Source organism: Hordeum vulgare, chromosome 6H (genome assembly GCF_904849725.1).
Source record: "Hordeum vulgare subsp. vulgare chromosome 6H, MorexV3_pseudomolecules_assembly, whole genome shotgun sequence".
Taxonomy (NCBI): Eukaryota; Viridiplantae; Streptophyta; class Magnoliopsida; order Poales; family Poaceae; genus Hordeum; species Hordeum vulgare.
The window spans coordinates 291,111,113-291,131,164 of NC_058523.1; positions in this window are offsets into that span (position 1 = coordinate 291,111,113).

The window sequence follows — 20,052 nt, forward strand, 5'->3', positions numbered from 1 at the left end:
TGACAGAGATTCCTTGGTCTTCGAGGACCGCCTTGTCATTCCGAAAGGAGAGCTCAGAAAAGTTATCATGGATGAAGCGCATAATTCCCTCCTCTCGATACATTCAGGAAGCTCCAAAATGTATCAGGATCTGAAGCATACCTTCTCGTGGACTCGCAAGAAACGTGAAATTGCTCAGTTCGTGAATGAGTGTGATGTGTGTCGCAGAGTGAAAGAGGAGCATCAACGCCCAACAGGCCTTCTTCATCCCTTGACTATACCCGAGTGGAAATTCGATCATGTGGAAATGGATTTTGTCACTAGGTTTCCGAAGTCCAAGAGAGGCAAGGATGCCATCTTCGTCGTCATCGACAAGTTGACCAAAGTTGCTCATTTCCTACTGATCAAAGAGTCTATCTCGGCAGCTCAGCTTGCAGAGTTGTATACGTCAAGGATAGTCTCGTTGCACGGTGTTCCTATGCTCATTTCTTCAGATCGTGGAAGCATCTTTACTTCCAAGTTCTAGGATTCCTTTCAGACTGCGATGGGTACTAAGATCCGTTTCAGTACAACTTTCCATCCTCAGGCAAGTGGTCAAGTTGAGAGAGCCAATCAGATCCTTGAAGATATGCTCAGAGCTTGTGTGATTTCTTTTGGCATGAAGTGGGAAGATTGCCTACTGTTTGCCGAGTTCTCATACAACAACAAGTTTCAAGCTAGCTCAGGCAAGGCTCCATTCGAGATTCTATATGGCAGGAAGTGTCGTACCCCGCTGAATTGGTTAGAGACTGGTGAGCGTCAGATTCTTGGGAATGACATGATTGCTGAAGCAGAAGAAATGTGTCGTGTCATTCGGGATAATCTCAAAGCAGCTCAGTCCCGTCAGAAGAGATACTACGATAGAAAGCATCGTGACGTGACTTTTCAGCTCGATGATTTTGTGTATCTCAAAGTGTCTCCCATGAAGGGCACTCAACGCTTTGGCATCAAAGGAAAGCTTGCTCCTTGCTTTGTTGGTCCTTTCAAAGTTATTGGCAAGAGAGGTGATCTTGCATATCAGTTAGAGCTTCAATCCAACTTCTCCAATGTGCATGATGTGTTTCACGTCTCTCAGTTCCGTAGATACTTCAAGACTCCCGAGCACACAGTTGATCTCTAGGATATCGATCTCTAGCCCGACCTATCCTACCATGAGCATCCTATAACAATTCTTGAAGAGACTGGGCGCAAGACCCGCAATAAGTCAATCAAGTTCCTCAAAGTTTAGTGGTCACATCATTCCGACAAAGAAGCCACTTGGGAGCGCGAGGACCACCTCCGTTTGGAATTCCCAGAGTTCTTCGAGTCATAGATCTCAGGTCGAGATCCTTTTGTAGTGTGGGAGAGTTGTGACAGCGCCAATGCAATTCTTTCCCCCTCTTGTAATCTTTTCCTGTATGGCAACCTTGGCATGTTAACTATATGTGGTGTGAGCCCATTCTCATTTTTTTGCCTTTCTCAAACCTTCCCTTGTTTTCCTTGTGAGTTATTTTGTGCTGCAGTTTTTTTAAAGGAATTTCTGCTGTGTCTTTCTCTCTTAGAGAGAAGCTGAGCTGGGCCACTTCCACTCTCCTCGCCCACCAACCTATATCAGTAGAAGAGACCCAGCCAGCCCAGTAGAGGTGCCCGCAGCCCAGCTGCGTCCCTCTCTTCCACCTCTGGACGTCACCCTGTACGACTGAAGCTCAGCCACCGATTCCATCCCCCCTCAATCGTGTGGCCACAAGCACGGGCCCCGAGGCTATATGCAGCTCCATCCATGGCCCCTATAACCCTAGCGTCGACCTCTCCTTTCCCATCGCGCCGCCACCACCCCTCGCCTCTGCTTCTTCGTCAGATTACTGAAGGTGAGCTTCAAAGAGAGAGAGTCAGGGCTGCGCCTCCCAACGTCGTTGTCGTGCTCATCGGTGGGGTGCGTCCTCGCCACTTCGAGATGTCGAGCGGCTCAGGGACACCGCCGGCAACACATTCCCGGCACTAGTAGGAGGAGTTCGCCTCAACGACGTCGGCGCCGTCAGCGTCATCCTTTTGGACCCTAAGCACCATAGCTCGAGCGAACGTCTTCCACTCCCCTTCTACAACAGGTCATCGTCCCGGCGCACGTGGTAAGTAGGTGAGCGCCCTCGGATGCCCTCATAGCCACACGTAGCTCGCCGTGCTGAGTAGCCTGTCGTCGTTCGTCGTGCCGCGCGTCTGTAGATAGCAGCACCAACAGTTCTTGGAGTGCTCTACATCGCCACTTCAGCAACAATTCTTCAGCGTTCTGTAGATAGTTGCAGCTCCATCCGCTGGCGGCAGGGCATCGGGCGCAGCGTGCGCTGCGTCGCCTCGCCGAGTTGAGTGCGTACGTTGGGAAGCCTCACTGGAGTTGCTCTGGTAGATGCAGGTAAGCCAACAGTTTAGGTGTTACCTACACAGGCCTATCCCTTTGTGCAACAACCGAGCCGCAGACCAGTTGCAACAGAGCCACGCCTCTCATGCCCGACCTAGCTTCGAGTCCCCCCGCACCCAAACCCACCTTTTTGTGTTTACTTCTTCAATGCACTAGCTAGCTGCTTGTTAGTTATTGTGTGCCTCCCCTGCCCAGTGGTTGTTGACCGTGTGATGTAGTAGGAGGTGGTGGGTTTGAGTCCCCCCGCACCCAAAGCCACCTTTTTGTGTTTACTTCTTCGATGCACTAGCTAGCTGCTTGTTAGTTATTGTGTGCCTCCCCTGCCCAGTGGTTGTTGACCGTGTGATGTAGTAGGAGGTGGTGGGTTTGAGCCCCCCTCTCCCCCCTTTTATTTTCGTTGCTGGTTGTAGCTGTGCCACTAACAGTGGGCCACATGGCCCACCTGTCATGCACTAGGCCCCCGGTGCCTATGACCAGTGGGGCCGTGTCAATTAATTGTGTTTTTTATTTATTCTGTTAGTGTGTTAGATTCCATTTTTGAAATAATTCCTAAAGTGGAATCTGTCTAATTTGGTATATGCCAAATCTGGCATATCAAGAACAACCCGTGTGCTTGACATTAGAGTAGCTTGATCCTGTGTAGTTTTTCTTTTGCTGGTTGTGCTGTTTTTCTGCATGCAATTATAGCACTAGTAGGAGGTGGTGGGTTTGAGCACCCCTCTCCCCCCTTTTATTTTCGTTGCTGGTTGTAGCTGTGCCATTGATAGTGGGCCACATGGCCCACCTGTCATGCACTAGGCCCCTGGTGCCTATGACCAGTGGGGCCCTGTCAATTAATTGTGTTTTTATTTATTCTGTTAGTGTGTTAGATTCCATTTTTGAAATAATTCCTAAAGTGGAATCTGTCTAATCTGGTATATGCCAAATCTGGCATATCAAGAACAACCCGTGTGCTTGACATTAGAGTAGCTTGATCCTGTGTAGTTTTTCTTTTGCTGGTTGTGCTGTTTTTCTGCATGCAATTATAGCACTATGATATATGGAATTGGGGTAGAAAAATCCAAGGAATCCAATGGTGGCATTGGATTCCAGATTTGAGCTGTTATGCAAAAGTGGCACTATATGGTGTGGTGGCACTTGTTTATTTGTGTAGGATTGATTATGTGCATGATTAGGGGTTGTGCATGCATGCATAGTTTTGATTGTTGCATAATCTTTTGCTGGTGTTTATTAGATGTTTGTTTCTTTTGGGTAGCTACTGGGTCCGGAAACGAATTCGAGGAGTCCGGTGAGTTCGTGCAGGAAGATCAAGAACAGTTCCACTCTAAAGAAATCACAAGCAAGATGATCGTGACCTTGACACCGTTTCTAGATTTGTTATGCTTAGTGATTCGTTTCTATCAAAGATGTCGGTGAAAATATCAACACCTATGGGGGCCTCAACGGTCGCCTTTTGCTGGTTTGGTGGGGAGAGCGGTCGCGACAAGAGCAGAACCAACAGTCAGGGCCCGACAAGGTCTTTTTTACCCAGGTTCGGGCCGCGTGATGCGTAAAACCCTAGTCCTGCATGTGTTTAGTTATTCGTTTTTGGTTACTGTAGATCTGTCCCTCTTTACAGCCTTTCGATTGGTCAAAAAGCCAAAAGTCCTTACTATTGAGCCTCGGGCCTCCTTTTATAGGTGAAGGGGTCACCATAGTGGCTCAGTGGGTGAACGGTGGGTTCACGAGTGGAACACCGCCGACCGACAGCTACAGTCTTGGAAATAAGCCCTAGAGGCAATAATAAATTAGTTATTATTATATTTCTTAGTTCATGATAATCGTTTATTATCCATGCTATAATTGTATTGATTGGAAACACAGTGCATGTGTGGATACATAGACAAAACACTGTCCCTAGTAAGCCTCTAGTTGACTAGCTCGTTGATCAAAGATGGTCAAGGTTTCCTCACCATAGGCAAGTGTTGTCACTTGATAACGGGATCACATCATTAGGAGAATCATGTGATGGACTAGACCCAAACTAATAGACGTAGCATGTTGATCGTGTCATTTTGTTGCTACTGTTTTCTGTGTGTCAAGTATTTGTTCCTATGACCATGAGATCATATAACTCACTGACACCGGAGGAATGCTTTGTGTGTATCAAACGTTGCAACGTAACTGAGTGACTATAAAGATGCTCTACAGGTATCTTCGAAGGTGTTCGTTGAGTTAGTATGGATCGAGACTGGGATTTGTCACTCCGTGTGACGGAGAGGTATCTCGGGGCCCACTCGGTAATACAACATCACACACAAGCCTTGCAAGCAATGTGACTTAGTGTAAGTCACGAGATCTTGTATTACGGAACGAGTAAAGAGACTTGCTGGTAAACGAGATTGAAATAGGTATGCGGATACTGACGATCGAATCTCGGGCAAGTAACATACCGAAGGACAAAGGGAATGACATACGGGATTATTTGAATCCTTGGCACTGAGGTTCAAACGATAAGATCTTTGTAGAATATGTGGGATCCAATATGGGCATCCAGGTCCCTCTATTGGATATTGACCGAGGAATCACTCGGGTCATGTCTACATAGTAATCGAACCCGCAGGGTCTGCACACTTAAGGTTCGACGTTGTCTTATGCGTATTTGAGTTATATAGTTGGTTACCGAATGTTGTTCGGAGTCCCGGGTGAGATCACGGACGTCACGAGGGTTTCCGGAATGGTCCGGAAATGAAGATTGATATATAGGATGACCTCATTTGATTACCGGGAATGTACCGGGAATGACGAATGGGTTCTGGGTGTTCACCGGGGGGGGGGGGGGGGGCAACCCACCCTGGGGAAGCCCATAGGCCTTGGGGGTGGCGCACCAGCCCTTAGTGGGCTGGTGGGACAGCCCAAGAAGTCCCTATGCGCCATAGGAAGAAAATCAAAGAGAAAAGAAAAAAAAGGAGGAGGTGGGAAAAAGGGGAAGGACTCCTCCTTCTAAACCTAGTTGGATTCGGTTTGGAAGGGGAGGACTCCCCCCCTTGGCTCGGCCGAACTCCTTGGGGGTCCTTGGACCCCAAGGCAAGCCTCCCCCTCTTCCCCCTATATATACGGAGGTTTTAGGGCTGATTTGAGACAACTTTGCCACGGCAGCCCGACCACATATCTTCACGGTTTTACCTCTAGATCGCGTTTCTACGGAGCTCGGGCGGAGCCCTGCTGAGATTAGATCACCACCAACCTCTGGAGCGCCGTCACGCTGCCGGAGAACTCATCTACCTCTCCGTCTCTCTTGCTGGATCAAGAAGGCCGGGATCATCGTCGAGCTGTACGTGTGCTGAACGCGGAGGTGTCGTCCGTTCGGCACTAGATCGTGGGACTGATCGCGGGATGGTTCGCGGGGCGGATCGAGGGACGTGAGGACGTTCCACTACATCAACCGCGTTCACTAAATGCTTCTGCTGTGCGATCTACAAGGGTACGTAGATCGAATATCCCCTCTCGTAGATGGACATCACCATGATAGGTCTTCGTGCGCGTAGGAAATTTTTTGTTTCCCATGCGACGTTCCCCAACAGTGGCATCATGAGCTAGGTTCATGCGTAGATGTCTTCTCGAGTAGAACACAAAAGTTTTTGTGGGCGGTGATGTGCGTTTTGCTGCCCTCCTTAGTCTTTTCTTGATTCCGCGGTATTGTTGGATTGAAGCGGCTTGGATCGACATTACTCGTACGCTTACGAGAGACTGGTTTCATCGCTACGAGTAACCCCGTTGCTCAAAGATGACTGGCAAGTTTCAGTATCTCCAACTTTAGTTGAATCGGATTTGACCGAGGAGGTCCTTGGATGAGGTTAAATAGCAATTCATATACCTGCATTGTGGTGTTTGCGTAAGTAAGATGCGATCCTACTAGATACCCATGGCCACCACGTAAAACATGCAACAACAAAATTAGAGGACGTCTAACTTGTTTTTGCAGGGTATGCTTGTGATGTGATATGGACAACGATGTGATGTGATATATTGGATGTATGATATGATCATGTTGTAATAGTTAATATCGACTTGCACGTCGATGGTACGGCAACCGGCAGGAGCCATAGGGTTGTCTTTAAACTAACGTTTGTGCTTGTAGATGCGTTTACTATATTGCTAGGACGTAGCTTTAGTAGTAATAGCATGAGTAGCACAACAACCTCGATGGCGACACGTTGATGGAGATCATGGTGTGACGCCGGTGACAAGAAGATCGTGCCGGTGCTTTGGTGATTGAGATCACGAAGCGCATGATGATGGCCATATCATGTCACTTATGAATTGCATGTGATGTTAATCCTTTATGCACCTTATCTTGTTTAGAACGACGGTAGCATTATGAGGTGATCTCTCACTAAAATTTCAAGACGAAATTGTGTTCTCCCCGACTGTGCACCGTTGCGACAGTTCTTCGTTTCGAGACACCACGTGATGATCGGGTGTGATAGACTCAACGTTCACATACAACGGGTGCAAAACAGTTGCACACGAGGAACACTCGGGTTAAGCTTGATGAGCCTAGCATGTGCAGACATGGCCTTGGAACACATGAGACCGAAAGGTCGAGCATGAATCATATAGTTGATATGATTAGCATAGAGATGCTTACCACTGAAACTATTCTCGACTCACGTGATGATCGGACTTGAGATAGTGGATTTGGATCATGTACCGCTCAAATGACTAGAGAGATGTACTTTTTGAGTGGGAGTTCTTAAGTAATATGATTAAATTGAACTAATTGTCATGAACATAGTCTAATGGTCTTTGCGAATTACGATGTAGCTTGCGCTATAGCTCTACTTTTTTATATGTTCCTAGAGAAAATTTAGTTGAAAGTTGATAGTAGCAAACTTTGCAGACTGAGTCTGTAAAACTGAGGATTGTCCTCGTTGCTGCGCAGAAGGCTTATGTCCTTAATGCATCACTCGGTGTGCTGCACCTTGAGCGTCGTTTGTGGATGCTGTGAACATCCGACATACACGTTTCTGATAACTACACGATAGTTCAGTGCAAAATACTTAATGGCTTAGAAGCAAGGCGCCGAAAACATTTTGAAACGTCACGGAACATAAATGATGTTCCAAAGAGATGAAATTGTGATTTCATGCTTGTGCCCTTGTTAAGAGGTACGAGACCTCCAACAAGATTCTTTGTCCACAAAGTAAAGGAGAAAAGCTCAATCATTGAGCGTGTGCTCAGATTGTCTGAGTACGACAATCGCTTGAATCAAGTGGGAGTTAATCTTCCAAATGAGATAGTGATGGTTCTCCAAAGTCACTACCACCAAGCTGTGAGAGCTTCGTGATGAACTATAACATATCAACGATAGATATAATGATCCTTGAGCGATTCGCGATGTTTGACACTGCGAAAGTAGAAATCAAGAAGGAGCATCAATAGTTGATGGTTAGTAAAACCACTAAGTTTCAAGAAAGGCAAGGGCTAGAAGGGATACTTCGTGAAACGGCAAAACAGTTGCTGCACTAATGAAGAGACCCAAGATTAAACCCAAACCCGAGACTAAGTGCTTGTGTAATAAGGGTAACAGTCACTGAGGCGGAGCAACTCTAGATACTTGGTAGATAAGAAGGTTGGCAAAAGTCGAAAGAAATATGCCGTAGAGGCAATAATAAATTAGTTATTATTATATTTCTTAGTTCATGATAATCGTTTATTATCCATGCTATAATTGTATTGATTGGAAACACAGTGCATGTGTGGATACATAGACAAAACACTGTCCCTAGTAAGCCTCTAGTTGACTAGCTCGTTGATCAAAGATGGTCAAGGTTTCCTGACCGTAGGCAAGTGTTGTCACTTGATAACGGGATCACATCATTAGGAGAATCATGTGATGGACTAGACCCAAACTAATAGACGTAGCATGTTGATCGTGTCATTTTGTTGTTACTGTTTTCTGCGTGTCAAGTATTTGTTCCTATGACCATGAGATCATATAACTCACTGACACCGGAGGAATGCTTTGTGTGTATCAAACGTCGCAACGTAACTGGGTGACTATAAAGATGCTCTACAGGTATCTCCGAACGTGTTCGTTGAGTTAGTATGGATCGAGACTGGGATTTGTCACTCCGTGTGACGGAGAGGTATCTCGGGGCCCACTCGGTAATACAACATCACACACAAGCTTTGCAAGCAATGTGACTTAGTGTAAGTCACGAGATCTTGTATTACGGAACGAGTAAAGAGACTTGCCGATAAACGAGATTGAAATAGGTATGCGGATACTGACGATCAAATCTCGGGCAAGTAACATACCGAAGGACAAAGGGAATGACATACGGGATTATATGAATCCTTGGCACTGAGGTCCAAACGATAAGATCTTCGTAGAATATGTGGGATCCAATATGGGCATCCAGGTCCCGCTATTGGATATTGACCGAGGAGTCACTCGGGTCATGTCTACATAGTTCTCGAACCCGCAGGGTCTGCACACTTAAGGTTCAATGTTGTTTTATGCGTATTTGAGTTATATGGTTGGTTACCGAATGTTGTTCGGAGTCCCGGATGAGATCACAGACGTCACGAGGGTTTCCGGAATGGTCCGGAAACGAAGATTGATATATAGGATGACCTCATTTGATTACCGGAAGGTTTTTGGAGTTACCGGGAATATACCGGGAATGACGAATGGGTTCCGGGTGTTCGCCGGGGGGGGGGGGGCAACCGACCCGGGGGAAGCCCATAGGCCTTGGGGGTGGCGCACCAGCCCTTAGTGGGCTGGTGGGACAACCCAAGAAGGCCCTATGCGCCATAGGAAGAAAATCAAAGAGAAAAGAAAAAAAAGGAGGAGGTGGGAAAAAGGGGAAGGACTCCTCCTTCCAAACCTAGTTGGATTCGGTTTGGAAGGGGAGGACTCCCGCCCTTGGCTCGGCCGAACTCCTTGGGGGTCCTTGGACCCCAAGGCAAGGCTCCCCCTCTTCCCCCTATATATACGGAGGTTTTAGGGCTGATTTGAGACAACTTTGCCACGGCAGCCCGACCACATATCTTCACGGTTTTACTTCTAGATCGCGTTTCTGCGGAGCTTGGGCGGAGCCCTGCTGAGATTAGATCACCACCAACCTCCGGAGCGCCATCACGCTGTCGGAGAACTCATCTACCTCTCCGTCTCTCTTGCTGGATCAAGAAGGCCGAGATCATCGTCGAGCTGTACGTGTGCTGAACGCGGAGGTGTCGTCCGTTCGGCACTAGATCGTGGGACTGATTGCGAGACGGTTCACGGGGCGGATCGAGGGACGTGAGGACGTTCCACTACATCAACCGCGTTCACTAAACGCTTCTGCTGTGCGATCTACAAGGATACGTAGATCGAATATCCCCTCTCGTAGATGGACATCACCATGATAGGTCTTCGTGCGCGTAGGAAAATTTTTGTTTCCCATGCGACGTTCCCGAACATACAGTGTTATTGCGGTGTATTAAATGCTTCGACAGACTCCCCTGACCTCGTCAGGGTGGTTGGACACGTACCCACACGTGGCAACTTCGGGGTGTTGCGCTGGTGTGCGGGTGGACGCCTGGTCCATGCGTCGGCGGTGACGTGTTCGTCGGTGGAGGCGTTCACAGGTCGCGAAGGCGCATTAGGCCCGCGCCTCTCCTCGGGCCTTCTCTTCCTTCCCGGCAGGGTTACCTTGCCGGGGCTCTTCTTGTTCCTCTCGGCAGGGAGGCGATGGCCTGCCGAGGCCTTGTCAATCTTCCCGGGAAGGGTGGCTTGCCGGAGTTTAGTCCTTCTTCCTCGGCGGGAGGGTCTCTCCGTGGCATTGTCTATCTCCCCGACAGGGAGCTCTTGCCGGGGTCTCTTCTTCCTTCCGAGCAAGCGAGTGCCTGCAGGGGGCTTGCAATCTGTACTTGGTGGCTTGAGAGTCTTGCTTCCGCCCTAAGCTCCAGCAACGCGCCTTGCCGCTGTGGAGGGGCTGTGAGTGTCCGCGCACTAGTCCGAGGCACTGGAGACCCCAGTCTACATCTTCGCTACCTACCACATGATATATAGGGCATCAAACATTGCCATGAACCTCAAACACGTCCCCTCCTAGCAAATATTGTTTGGCTAAGTTAGGCTTGCTCAACCACTAATTTATTAGCATTGCTAGTTGCAAGTGCCAGTTGGTCCATGTGATAACATGGACATTTGATATCATCTTATTTAAAATTGCTATTTAATTAATGCACCTATATACTTGGTAAATAGCGGAAGGCCTAGCCTTTTGTCGGGTGAATTGTTCCGGTTTTTGCCGCCTTAGTTTCGGTTACCCATGTTTTATTCCATAACTGAGCGCTCCTAACACGTTCGGGATTGTTATGGGGACCCCCTAGATAATTCGTTTTAGTTTAAAGCTTGTCCGACAAGGCCCAACTTTGGTGTTAAATTTGCTAACAACTTAATAAAAAGCATAGGGAATAGCTACCCTCAGGAATTAATGAACAACCCGTGCCAGTGCTCCTCACGAGTGTTGGTATAAACCAGGCGATGTCCGACGCCCCCTGGTCACCCAGGGTTTAGCCAACCCGACATCCTGCCCATTCGGTCGTGCCGTGAGAACGGGATATGCGGCTCCTATCGGGTCTGTCGGCACGTCGGGCGGCCTTGCTAGATCACTTTTACCTTTTATGAGATATCTTGCGCACGGGGATTCCTGTGAGACTTTGGATCTTCTGAGAGTTGAGGTTTTCCTTTAAGGAATCTGACGAGATCGCGGGTTTCGTGGTCGAGGATTACTTTGCGGCTTGTGGCAATTTGTGATGGATTAGTTGGAGCACCACTGCTGGGTTAAATCTTTCGGAAAGCCGTGCCCGCGGTTATGTGGCAAACATGGATATTTTGTTAACATCCGGTTCTAGATAACTTAAAGTAACTTAAATAAAACCGCCAACTGTGTGTGTAACCGTGACTGTTTCTTTCACAGCTCCTTCTCTGATCGAGAACACGGTGGGGATATGAATGACGTAAGTAGGTGTTCAGGATCACTTAGTGATCAAGCTTAGATCTCGACCGTTTTACGTAGTCCACCATATCATATTTCCGGTCTTCGTAAGTTAGCCACCATATTTGCTTAGATTGCTGCAAACTCAAACACTTAACCCTACCTCATCTATTAACTCAGTTATACTCGATACCAAGGTCATGAGATTGTTGAGTCCTCGTGGCTCATAGTTTACTACAACCACCCACAGGTACAGGTACCCCAGAGGCAAGCGCTCCCGAGGATACTCAGCTGAGGTGGGAGTTCGACGAGGCCAATGACAGACTGTACGTGACGTATCCCGAGGATTAGAGGCGCTTGGTCGTGATCGTGGGCATCGCAAAGCGGGATAGCATGATTTTGCCATTTATCTTGTCCGTAGTCGGACCCTGTCTTATGTATGAATAATGAATGCTTGTGTGGATTGTAATCTAGCATGTGGCGAGTGTAAGCCGAATCTTAATACTCATCTCTCGATTTATGTAATGTTAATGTTATCCTGCTTGCGAAACGTCGAGATGCACCCCTTTCCCGTTTTAAGGCCTCGCCCCCAAATAAGGAAAGAGCCGCATCTTAGTTGTTACAGCAACCCTCCAAAGTTCTCATCTCTAGAAGGTATGCGCCAGCTAAGGCTCGTCACCAACATGAGGGCTCATAATGACACATGGTTTGCGGATTACTTGCTTAGGGTGGGCAATGGCACCGAGGAAGTTAACGATCAAGGCAACATACGACTCCCTGAATATATTTGTGTGTCGTCTATAGGTGAGGCACACAATCTGGACAAGCTCATTGGCCGTGTATTTCCTGGTCTAGATGACAACATGTCCAATCCCAATTACATGACTTCTCGCGCAATCCTCTCCACCACGAACGACAATGTCGACAAGATAAACATACACATGATAGAGCGTTTTAAGGGAGAAGAAGTAATCTACCATAGCTTTGACAGTGCAGAGGACGATCCATATGGATACTACACTCCTGAGTCTTATTTTTGTGCAGTTTAAAAACCTCATGGTCACAATACTTGTTCTTCATCAATGGTAGGGATTATAATATGTAAACGTAAGTAAAAAAGTATGCACATAAAATGCTATTCTTTTTTAGTTGGCAACATTGCATACTGAATTTGAATCTTAATTATTGGAATTCATTGTTCCATATTGGAAGTTCCTCAAGAGCTTGAATAATCCATTTTATATGGGACTTGTCAACCCACCCATACCAGATAAGATTGTTTCCAGAGCCCGACAGCTAAAATGCATTGTTTTTTTAAGATTATCACCTTTCGGTAAGCATGGCGTGGTGATTAAAACGTTTCTTAGAAAATAAACTGATATTGAGAAGTTATGTTCTAATTAAGATGGATCAAGGGTTGTGCCTTTTTACTCAACATGAATATATAGCAGGCTGGTTCAGTTATCATTGGTGAACTAAAATTATGCCCTTTTGTTCAGGTAAGATGGGAGGATGGCACAAGCTGTAATACCAAATTAGACTATCTCCATGGGAGATCGAGATTTTTGGTGGTTCAATCTCTATTTCTTAGTGTCTAGCACTATCAATGGCCTACAAACACAAACAATGTTGTACTACCTTTATTACTACAAGACCACCCAAGTTAATGGTTCTAGATCTAATGTAGATTATATACGAATGAACCCTATCTCTGGTAGCATCAACGAGGCTGTTTTTTTTGCAATTAAACAGAGCTTCCTGAACTTTACTGAAGGCCGTAGCCCCGGCTAAGGCTATGACAATGTAGATGCTGATGTCAAAGCCCTTGTTGTCAACCCCTTGCTACAAAAAATAAATATATTTTCTTTCCAGACTGAAGGTACTGAAAAAATTCTCATGGTTGCTCCTTCTGTTTGGTTGCGGTTGCTAACTTGATATTCAATTACCTCATGGCTGCAGGCACGCCCTTACATTAGCGACGTTGATTAGTCTGCTTTTTTGCAAACCTTGCAAGATTTTTGCAGGGACACGACCATGACCCTTCAAGAAATTTGCAAAAATGTGCCTATTAGTTCTTCTGAAAGTGTGTACTAAGTAATTCTGCAGCGATTTCTGTGAGGAAGATTTGAAATAATGGGGTGTTGGATTCATAATTCCTTCTTCTAAGGTGAAGAGATGTATGAGTAACTTGTTAGGAATAATTCGTTGCTTAGTTGTTTACCGTTTCCTTTGAATAAGCATGCATGCATCGCGTGTGATCTGCATGGCATGAGTAGCCGGCATGACCTCGATGGCATGACCGTTTCTTCAGCGTTCAGTTAGCTTTCAGTTAGGAGTAGGGAGAGCTACGGTGAGTGGGTCGTGGGATGGCGCGGCTTATACGCATCTCAGCTCAAGTTTAGGGCAGTTAGTTAAGCCAACATTCAGATTGTAATCTCTATTAATAAGTAAGAGGAAAACCCAAAAAGCTGCACAAGTTGCACGCAACGCAAACTCTGAGCGTTCATAGTTCTTTCTTCCACCTTCAGACAACAACAATTGGCATCAGATCTAGTAGCAATCCATGGCGGAATCACAAGCGTCGCTAATTGGTAAGGGTGGCAGGGGCGACGGTGAACACCGTAGCGGCTCCAGCACACCACCGTGCCAGAGAAGGACGACGCACTCGCCCATAAAGCGCCGGGGACACAACCCTGCACGACGCGGTGCCGAGATGGTGGTGCGCGAGCGAGTGGTGAGGGAGAGCGTAGGCTCGGCCCAATATCCGACACTCACTCGCACCAACTATGCAGACTAGGCGTTGGTGATGCGTGCTCAGCTACAGGCGCAAGGCCTGTGAGAAGCCGTGGAGTTCGGCGACACAGGTCGGGATGATCAGGCAGTATTGGCCGTCCTTCTCCATGCAGTTCCGCCAGAGATTATCCGGACGCTCACCGGCAAGGACAGCGCCAAGGAGGCATGGGACACTCTGAAGACGCTGCGGATGGGCAGCGACCGCGTGCGGGAGGCGCGCGCACAAACGCGTCGACGAGAGTTCGAGGAACTGCGGTTCCAGGATGGTGAGTCGATTGAGGACTTTGCTTTTCGTCTCACTACCATTGTCAACGACCTGCAACTCGTGAACGACCCCGTTACTGAGTACCGTGCGGTTCTCAAGTTCCTGCGCGTGGTGCTTCGCAAGTTCCGAGAGATGGCAATGGCTATTGAGTCGTTCGTCGACCTGCAGACCCCCACCATCGAGGAGCTCTGTGGGCGGTTGCAGACCGTCAAAGAGAGCTACGACCTCGACGACATCAATCGTGGTGTGGGAAAACTTGTCCTCACCGAGGAGGACCGGCACGCGCCGAATCGACCACAAGGGCATCTGGTGGCAGCGGGGGTGACAAGGAGAAGTCCAAGCCCAGGCCCCCAAACGCCAACAAGGGTGGCAACGACGCCACGTCACGTGGTGGAGGATCGGCGCCACGCCGGAAGGGAAATTGTCGCTATTGCGGCAAGGCTGAGCATTGGGCGAAAGAGTGCTACATGGCCAAACGAGATTGTGACCGCCAGGAGGCGGCGAACATTGCCGAGGTCGAGGTGGACCAGCCTGGTCTGCGTCTTGCGGTGATCGACGGCCTCGACACGACAGCAAAAGAGGCGACCGGATCTGCTGCCCCAGTAGACGGGCGCTCTCTGCACCGCACCGACACCGCTCTGCCCCAGGTCGTCTTCCTCAATGAAGAACGAGTCTTTCCCACCGTTGCAGCCGCAGTGATGTGGTACCCCGACACCGGGGCAAGCAGCCACATGACCGGGACCAAGGAGGCGTTTACCACACTCGACGAGACGGTGCATGCCACCGTGCGTTTCGGGGATGGATCGATGGTGGGCATCGAAGACAAAGGCAATGTTCTGTTCTGGAGCTCGACAAGCGATCAGAGGGTCTTGTCAGACGTGTTCTTCATCCCCAAGCTTCGGACCAACATCATCTCTCTCGGTCAGCTGGACCGGAACGGATGCAAGATGGCGATTGAGGATGGGCAGATCAGCATCTTCGATCAGGCGCGGCAACTCATTGTTCGGGTGCCTCGGACGAAGAACCGCCTGTACATACTCAGGCTCGATCTCGCTGCACCAGTATGCCTCATCACCAAGCTCGATGATCCGTCCTGGCTGTGGCACTCCCACTACGGCCATATGCACTTCCGTGCCCTCTGCACCATGTCAAGGAAGGGGATGGTATGAGGCCTTCCTGTGTCGGATCACGCTGAAGAATACTATGATGGATGTTCTCTTGGCAAGCAGCATCGCACTCCTTTTCCTCAGGCCAGTGCGCACCGCGTGGATCGCGCTCTGGAGATGGTACACACGGACATCTGTGGTCCGATCACGCCTGCTATGATGGGAGGTAACAAGTATTTTTTGCTGGTTGTTGATGATTGCACGCGATAAATGTAGATCTAGGTTCTCAGGACCAAGGATGAGGCATTCGGATGTTTCAAGAAGATCAAGGCACATGCAAAATCGAAACAGCAGTGCAATCTGCGTGCATTCAGGTCTGATCGAGGGGGCGAATTCAACTCTCTCGAGTTCAAGGCGTTCTGCGAAGAGGGTGAAATACGACACCACACCACCACACCGTACTCTCCGCAATAGAACGGACTGGAGGAGCGTTGGAACCAGACCGTCGTCGAGATAGCGAGGTGCACGCTTAAGAGCATGGCCGCCCCGGCAGAGTTCTGGGGTGAAGCTGTCAGCACAACACTGTACCTTCTGAATCGAGCCCCAACGAGAAGCCTCAGCGGCCTCACTCCATATGAGGCATTGCATCACCGCAAGCCCAACGTCGAGCACCTGCGTGTCTTCGTCTGTGTGGTACACATGAAGAAGACAGGGCCAGGTGTCACCAAGCTCTTGGACCGCTTGTTTCCAGGGGTGCTCATCGGATATGAAGATGGGGCCAAAGCCTATCGCGTGTTCGATCCAGCCACCAAGAAGTTGGTCATCTCGCGAGACCTGGTGTTCAAGGAACGCAGGGCATTGGAGTGGAACTCACCGGACACGACAAGCAGCTCGGCGGACAGTCGCGACTCGTTCACGATGGTATACACCACTGCTCCTGGAGAGGTGATCATGGATCGTGGCGACGACGTGTGATCTTCACCAATGGAAGGTGTGATCTCTCCATCAAAAGGGACTCAGGACCTTGTGCCCACGCCGTCCCCAACGCTAACTCCGGTCTGCTGGGCGGTCGCACAACAACGTCCTGCCGTCAAGTGGTGCTCACCCCCATCGGATGGTGGTGAACTCGACGCTGATGATGACGGAGAAGGTCCTCGTCGACATAGACGCATGCGCAACATCCTCGACACTACTGTACCAGAGGGCACGATGCCATTTCCTACACCAGAAGGCGAGGGTTCTGAGTTCACATGTTTCATGGCCGCTGAAGAACCAGTGAGCATTGAGGAGGCACTGTCAGATGCTCACTGGAAGACCGCGATGCAAGAGGAGCTCGACTCGATCACTGACAACCAGACTTGGGAAGTCGCCATGCTCCCTGGTGATCACCGCGTCATTGGACTCAAATGGGTCTACAAGGTTAAGAAGGATCCCCAGAGAAACATCGTCAAGTATAAAGCAAGGATGGTGGCGAGAGGTTTCTCGCAGCGACGGGGGGTGGACTTCCATGAGGTCTTCGCTCATGTGGCCTGTATGGAGATGGTGCACGTTCTAATCGTGCTCGCCGCGCACGTGGGCTGGCAAGTGCATCATACGGATGTCAAGTCGGCATTCTTGAGCGGCGACATCATGGAGGAGGTCTACGTGCAACAACCACCAGGTTTTGCCGACAACGATCATTCTCACGCCGTCCTGAAGGTGAGGAAAACACTGTATGGGATGGAGATTTAATCAGTTGATGGAGATGGTTTTTAAGCATACCAAATTTTGCGACAACAAGCCACCACCGCCTTCAAAAGACCAAGCATGAAGAGGTGTCCAGTATTATTAGATATTTTATAATATTAATATGTTAGATTGTTTGGTGTTTCATCGGTCCTTAACAACATTTATGCGTGTAATCATTCGAAGTCAAATTATACATAAGAAATAATGAAGTGTGATTTTCATTTTATTTATATCTTATTTATCCCGACCAACTTGCGTTTTTACAAATCAATCTCAGGTAAAAGAACTTGTATCTCAAAATAATAGTTCAAAAGACTCCCCTTAATCTGTAGCCGATATTACTACTTGACTCTACATATGGGAACATTGTAAGTACTCGTTGGAAATCCTAAAGATATTGCACTTAAGGTGTACAATTATTTGTAAACTTGCATGTCACTAGCCAATAGTTTGTCAGTCAATGTAGAAACTCTACTTCGTAGAAAACATAGTGGCATAAGGAAAGGAAAGACTGACTACAACAACATTTCATTATATATTCAACAACAACATGGCATCATTGGCATCAAATTGACACCCGAACAACGACAATTTAATCTAATTTCATTTTTAGTATTAATAATGTGCAAAAAAGACTGTAAATCACACAATGATTTCAACTTACTTTCTCAAAAATTTACTGTCTTATTGACGTTATCTTGCACGCCATCCAACACAAAGTTTATTTTTTCGCAAAAATAAACACATAATATATATTTTTTAGTGAGAGTTCAATAAAATTTTATTATACACGCATGAGACAGATGACGTGGGTGCATTCAGGGGAAATACCTATATTCCGTGACTACCGAAGGATTGGGAGGGTGACCTTTATTATAGGGAGATCCGAATTTATTGGGTTACTAAAAAAATGCGAACACCTGGGAGACTCGCCTTGGCCTTCATTATAGAAAGATCTGAATTTATTGGGTTACTAAAAAGAAATAAACAATATTTATTACGTTGCCGAAGATTGATCAAATGGTAAGTATGATTTTGCTGGTCAAATGGAAACCATTTTCGTTCTACAAGATATCTTTTGGCTGGGATATAGGAAGATAAGATGCTTTTACGTATAGGGAATCAATACCGTATCCATCAGACAGATGACCACATGGAGGAGGAAAAGGAAAGAAATTTCTTTTTAAAAATTTGTATGTCGTCATCATCGTTTCTTATTACAAAGCGATAGGAAAAGGTATGCGTCACACATCCATATTATGGGATTGGAAAGATATTATTAATTGAGCCAAAAGATATAAATCAGGTGGAGAAACAATTAATGGGAGAAATATCCTATTGAAAGTAATTTATACTTGGAATCAAACAATAGATTTAATTAAATGACGTTTATCATTTGTAAGGCAATATTAACTCTCCAAAAAATATATTTCAAACTGGACACAATGTTAAATATATAAATTCCATCAGGCCCCTATAGGACCGTCCACCAGAGTGCGCATATATTTCCTCACGCGCCAATGGAAGCACTTCCCATGCCAATGGTGGCAATGCCCAACTTTGATGGCGTCAATGATGTAGTCCAATTCATCTTCGAGTTCATCAAGTACAACTTAGGATGCGACTCTTGATCCAGCTACTGAATGTCAGGGGCAATCAAGGAGTTGATAACATTCCACAGTAAGTTAGAACGGCGTTGAGGTTCATCAACAAGTAACGTGGACTACTGCTTGAAATTCTGATTTCATGGACAAATAATTACTTATTAAGCTACTCGCTATGGATTTAAAACTTATATGTTCTACGTGTGAAGTTTAAAATACTTTATGGTTTTGGCGTGCATCAACTTTGGGATAGGATACAATAGTTTTTGCTTGTTTTGTTTCTATCAAGTATTTTCTCTTATAAATATATTGTGTTTGCCTTCCACGCATGACCTTTGAGTTCCAATTGAATTAGAAAAACGACGGCCCTCCTTGACACACTGTCATCCCTACTAGAAATACGAAGTCCATATAATTCCCTCAAAATTGGAGCCTATTTGTTACAGTCGTATCGTGGATCACATCCTATACTTCGTCGTATCGTATAACTTCATCCCTACACACACTGTTATATGATATGAAGTTTACTTCATCAGAAATCATCACACATACGTGCAACGAAAGATCCAACTTAAAAATGTATATGTACTTTACTTGAACTTATAATCAAACCGGAACCAAGCCATCAACACAACATATGATGGCTAGAAGTGACATACCTTCTATCCAAAGTTGCAATGTGAACGAAATGATTCTTTGAGTTCTCCTCGATCTTCTCCTCTCGTGATGTTCGCATGTGATCCAATGTTGCCTTTCATGCCGATGGTGTTTCTGCCAACTCTCTGGTTTACTATTACAAGTTCCTAAACAGAATGGACAAAATTAGTGAAAATGCATCTTCTTGACTACATAAAGTTAAAACATACAACTTATGTAACCTAGGTAAGTGCCCGTATGTTTTAGTTATGAAGTATATAACTATGACATCTTGGTGACAAGGCATATAGAAGGCCAAAGAACATATTATAGCAAAGTCTAATTATGTGAATCACATGATCTTATTATAGAAAATAAGATGTTAGTGTGTATGGCATGAATTTCTTATCGCGGTAGGTAATCTTGGCATGCAATCAATAAGTTCTTTACTTAATTAATCAAACATAATCGAAATTTCAACACTCATCATAACATAGACAAATGGCGCGAGAGCCCGAATCTAGTCGAGAAGTGTTTC